We start from the raw sequence: 6,000 nt of genomic DNA, 5'->3' as shown, positions 1-6,000 counted from the left end.
TTCCTAAACATCTCAGGGAAGCACAGACCATAGTTGCTGAAAGAGGCCTAAAAACCCTCTTCAGAAAAGGTTAATCTTAATTCATTTGTTTTTTTAAACACTGTAGGCCTTGGAGAGTCACTGAATGAAGTGCAATACTTATGTTCCTACACAAATCTTTGGGAAAAGTGCTTTTCGCTGCTCTTACAGCAGTAGGTTGTGTCCTCTGCCATTTAATGATTCTCATGCTACTGTCTGCCCTGAGTGATAAAAGAAATTTCAGACCGACACCTATGCTGGACATATTCAGTCTGACCCAGACTGCTGCGAATGGCAGGCCTTCATATTGCAGCATTGTCATGAGGCCAACACTACATTTGTCAGTGATGCTGCAGGTGCATCATAATTGTGACCTGGACTGTGATGTAGAACTGATGAGTGAGAATAACCAAGGTAGCTCTTAAATTGGAAAGATGGACAGTTGTCATGTACCTGCAGGCAGCTTATTAAACCTTCCAAATATTAGAATTTGTCTATCAAAAGGAATGCAATACAGTCAGTACAAGAAACAAGTTCAAAGGTTTGTTAAAAAGCCAGTTTATTAAAGTCAGATTTGCAAGTCAGGAACAGCATGTAGACCTGCAAGTTAAGAAATTCAGTAAATAAAGTGCACTGTAAATACTGAGAATATGCATTAGTGAGTTGTACCTTACCACAAGTGGCTCTTAGTAGCCACCTTTGGCTGGTGCTTTAGCAGGATAGTTCTGGTTTGACACTTCACTGGTGGCTCCTGATACTGGCATGACTACAGGACCAGACTCTCCTGGGGTGTAGCGGGTTTTAGTATACATTGCTCTTCCTTGCTGGTACCTTGAGCGAGAGCTGAAGGCGTAGACTGGCTCTAGATCAGACACATCACTGAAGACCAGCTCTGGGCTTTCATCACCAGCATCAGAGCTGGTAATAAAGGCGTAAGAGGCATCCCCTGCAGAACCACTACCTGAGCTAGCATAGCCACCACCATATCCATAGCCACCACCATATCCATAGCCGCCACCTAGAGCACCACTGTCATACCCACTGGGCTGAGAAGCTGGATAAGCAGCCCCATATGAGGAGACCACAGGGCTGTTATAGCGCACAGACCGCCAGAAGCCTGGGTCAGCAGCACCTGAGCCAGCAGCACCTGAGCCGTATTCTGTGGAGACACAGGACTCTGTTTTAGCAGTAACTAGCATTCATCACAGGCTGATAGAGTAGACTAAAGAGCTTTTTAGTGTCTGATTTCAGTGGTTTTGTCTTACTTTTCCCTGCAGGGACACAGGAGATGCTTCCAATCAGCAGGCATGAAATCCACAACACCCTGAAAAACAAAAGAAAGAAACTTGGTTTTTAGCCTTGAGACTTTGGCAACATCTAAGAACATATAGTTAATTACTTACCTCATCCTTGTGTAGTTGGATATAACTTCAGGTCAGAGTTGAAGCTAATGTGTGACTTCTTCCCAACAGGCTGTAAATTAAAAATGAGATCATGATTAGCACCTACAATTACAGTCAGTATAGCCAAGACAAAACCAATTTCATACCTGCTAACAAACCAGCAAACCTTCCTGACAGGAGCTCCTCTGTAGTGTCTCCATGAACAAAGAGCTGCTTTTAAATGATTCTCAATGCTGTGAGGATTGATTGCTCATTAGTAACAGCTGGTGGTAAAGGACATCTGGAGTGTTGGTCAATTAACTTAAGTAGACATCTTGAAGGAAAGGTGCCACTTTAGACAGTAGCCTGTTGGTCTCTGCTCTGTTCGTCTTCCAACTTTGGAATTGATTTACTGATAGGTATTGTGTATCAAAGCCTGATATATGTTATTCTTCTGTGCTGTAGATCTCCTTTGTTGTCCAAAATCTATCAAAAACTCATCTATGACCCTGAATGTTGCACTGGGTGACTTACTCATTCATTGCTATGAACTCACACTGCCGTTTATTTTGACTCAGTCATACACACACTTTACTGCTGCCAGAAATACTCACTGGAGCCATGTTTACAACATTTTATGTAAGACCTTCCACCACAGCTCCTTCCAGATGAATTCACCTCTCCATTGACACAACCAACATGTGTTCATCTGAATTGGTTTGAAACTCACTGCCGTTTCAAACAAGCTGGGCAGAAGAGGAAGCTGGCATTTCAGTCATTACTTTTGGTTCACTATTCTAACTGGTTTACCATTGTTGGGATGGGAAGTTTGGCTATTAGCAATAGTTACATTTTTGAAGACAATCATAAAAATCAATGAAATTATAAATATGAATGAATCACAGGGCACCACCCTGAGGTCAGAGACTAATTACCAGTCAATATCTCACAAAGGGTGTTCAATTAAAAATGTCACTGCTGAGAAGCATGAACAGCAAAGGTTTGAATTTGAGCACTGACCCCATCACCATATATGCAGTACATCACAGGAAGATCTTTCAATGCACAACAGTTTCACTTTTGCAATATCAATTATCAGTAATGCTTCAATCAATAACTCATGTGCTGAAATTTCACTGACCACTATCAGTGATAATGATTAATGCTATAGCCATTAAAACAGTTCTGCTCTGGGTTACACCAGCTCTGTGTAAACTGGCATTGTAGCATGTGTAAGTTAGGTCTCTACTGGATTACTGTTGTAAAAATGAAAAATGCTGTTTTACCATTAGTGACTTATGACATTGTGAAGAAGACCTACCCTACGAGCATGTGTAAATTTGTTACTCATGTCTGTGATGCAAACTTTAATTTTAGGAATGCATGTGAGTAATTTATGTAAGTTTGAACACAAGTGGTGTATCAGTTGTATTTGCTTGCAATAGGCCAATCAACTGTCCAGATGCACCCAGGACACATCTACAGGAGCCCCCCCATCTGCTAGAGATATCTGATCCACACCACTCTGAACCAGCCAAGTTGAGCCAATAGTTATTTAGGGTATCTGCCATGGATACTGTCATTATTGAATGTTGCAATTAGATGTAATCTTAAAGTTTCAGTGCAGTACAATGACATGTTTGAATACACCTACAGGTCAAGCAATTCTCAGAAGGTAATATTTATTCATTCTTAGATATTTGGCACACACAGATGCCACATTCACATCATAGACCAAAGTCAGGACCAATTGTGTACCCGAGTTTGCAAATGCTTCAGTCATCGTACAAGAAAAGGGGTTCAAAGATTTGTTACAAAGCCAGTTTATTAGTGTTAAATGTACAATTCAGGAACAGCATGTAGACCTGCAAAGTAAGAAACTCAGTAAATAAAGTGCACTGTAAATACTGAGAATATGCATTAGTGAGTTGTACCTTACCACAAGTGGCTCTTAGTAGCCACCTTTGGCTGGTATTTTAGCAGGATAGTTCTGGTTTGAGGTTTCACTGGTGGCTCCTGATACTGACATGTCTACAGGACCAGGCTCTCCTGGGGTGTAGCGAGTTTTAGTATACATTGCTCTTCCTTGCTGGTACCTTGAGCGAGAGCTGATGGCGTAGACTGGCTCCAGATCAGACACGTCACTGAAGACCGGCTCTGGGCTTTCATCACCAGCATCAGAACTGGTAACAAAGGCGTAAGAGGCGTCCCCTGCAGAACCACTACCTGAGCTAGCATAGCCACCACCATATCCATAGCCGCCACCTAGAGCACCACTGTCATACCCACTGGGCTGAGAAGCTGGATAAGCAGCCCCATATGAGGAGACCACAGGGCTGTTATAGCGCACAGACCGCCAGAAGCCTGGGTCAGCAGCACCTGAGCCACCATATCCATAGCCGCCACCTAGAGCACCACTGTCATACCCACTGGGCTGAGAAGCAGCATATGTAAAATGGCCACCAAAGAAGTTACCCCCAGCCATGTTGGGTCTGCTCAAAATGCCAGGGGCAGCATGGGAAGGGGCATTTTGAGCAGCAGATAGCTTGTGGGGTTTTCCAGAGCTTGGGTTGGGTACACTTGGTCGAGAGGAGCTGCTGCCTGGGTCAGAACTCACCCCTCCTCCACTGAACCAATTCCCATGATTTGGCTGCCGCCAGAAGCCTGCATCAGCAGCACCTGAGCCGTATTCTGTGGAGACACAGGATTCTGTTTTAGCAGTAACTAGCATTCATCACAGGCTGTTTAGAGTAGAGATCTTTTTAGTGTCTGATTTCAGAGGCTCTTGTCTTACTTTTCCCTGCAGGGACACAGGAGATGCTTCCAATCAGCAGGCATGAAATCCATAACACCCTGAAAAACAAAACAACTTGGTTTTGAGCCTTGAGATTTTGGTAATATATAAGAATATACAGCTAATAACTTACCTCATCTTGGTGTGGTTAGAGTTGAAGCTAAGTTGTTGCTTTTTCCCAATAGACTGCACATTAAAAAAAAATATTATAATTAGCACCAACAATTACAATCAGTATTGTAAATGAAACAAAAGCCATTTCATACCTGTTAACAAACCAGCAAACCTTCCTAACAGGAGATCCTCTGTAGTGTCTCCATGAACAAAGAGCTGCTTTTAAATGATTCTCAATGCTGTGAGGATTGATTGCTCATTAGTAACAGCTGGTGGTAAAGGACATCTGGAGTTCATCTTGCTTGCTTGCTTGTTGCAAAAGTGACCATCTTGAAGGAGAGTTGTCAACAAAAGAATACTGGTGTGTTGAGGTCTTGTTGAATAGATGACACATTTGACCTAAAAAGCAAGTTTTCTCCACAGATGTTTCAGTTATGTCAAACAAAATGGGAGTGTTGCTGTTACCCTGAAGACCTTTGAAAAGTGCAGTATTACCTGATGTGACATCTGAGAAATCTTTTGGTGTAACAGGGATTCCAAAGTACTGAATACTCAATATAAATATGTTATAGGGAGACTATGGAAACATATTGATGTCATGCCAGAAAAAGAAAAAAACTAGTATCACACTATAACATGACACTTTTATGGCGTGTCAGCAATACGCTTACGTAGTTTGAACTCATGTGGAACCATTAATGTATATACAGTCAATGTTTGGATGTATGGGAGAGAGAAGCACATTGAAAATAGAAGGTCCAGGACAGGATTCTGTCATTCCCCAACTACAACCCCAGGTTACCTGTGAGACGAGGGAGCACAGAGAACTCCGGGAAAGAAGTTTAAGTTAGTGAATGTATTAATAGCACATACATGTAAATGGGTAGAGAGAGGGAGGGGGAGAGAGGAGCTCTCCCTGACAGTCTAGGCCTACAGCAGCACAAACTAGGAGCTGGTCCAAGACAATCCTAACCCTAACCCTAACCCTAACCCTAACTATAGGCTTTATCAAAAAGGAAAGTTTTAAGCCTACTCTAAAATGTAGAGAGGGTGTCTGCCCTTCGGACCGAATCTGGAAGATGATTCCGCAGGAGAGGAGCCTGATAACTGAAGGCTCTGCCTCCCATTCTACTTTTAGAGATGCTAGAAACCACAAGTAGGCCTGCATGCTGGGAACGCAGTGTTCTAGTAGGTTCATAAGGTACTATGAGCTCTTTCAGATCTGATGGAGCCTGACCATTAAGAGCTTTGAAAGTGTGGAGAGGGATTTTTAATGTTACTCTGGATTGTACAGGAGGCCAGTGCAGCAAAGCTAAAATAGAAGTAGTATGATCTCTCTTTCTAGTTTTTGTCAGAACGCGTGCAGCTGCATTCTGGACCAGCTGGAGAGTCTTTAACGACTTGTTAGAGCAGGCTGATAATAAAGAATTGCAATAGTCAGGCCTAGAAGTAACAAATGCGTGGACTAATTTTTCTGTGTCATTTTTAGACAGGATGTATCTGATTTTTGCAATGTTACGTAGTACATTAATAAGCTGCATCATAACAGCACATTCAAGATGATCGGTGTACATGACAGCAGAACCAAAATCAATCTTGCTTTGGTTCTAGTTCATTTAACGCGGCGTTCTAGTACAATGCAGCAATAACAATATAAAACTTACCACCAATATTACTCTTGTACATAATGTT

The sequence above is a fragment of the Scomber scombrus genome, chromosome 6, assembly GCF_963691925.1.
Source record: "Scomber scombrus chromosome 6, fScoSco1.1, whole genome shotgun sequence".
NCBI classification, from domain to species: domain Eukaryota; kingdom Metazoa; phylum Chordata; class Actinopteri; order Scombriformes; family Scombridae; genus Scomber; species Scomber scombrus.
The sequence above is the reverse complement of the archived record's forward strand: the minus strand, read 5'-3'. Positions refer to the sequence as shown.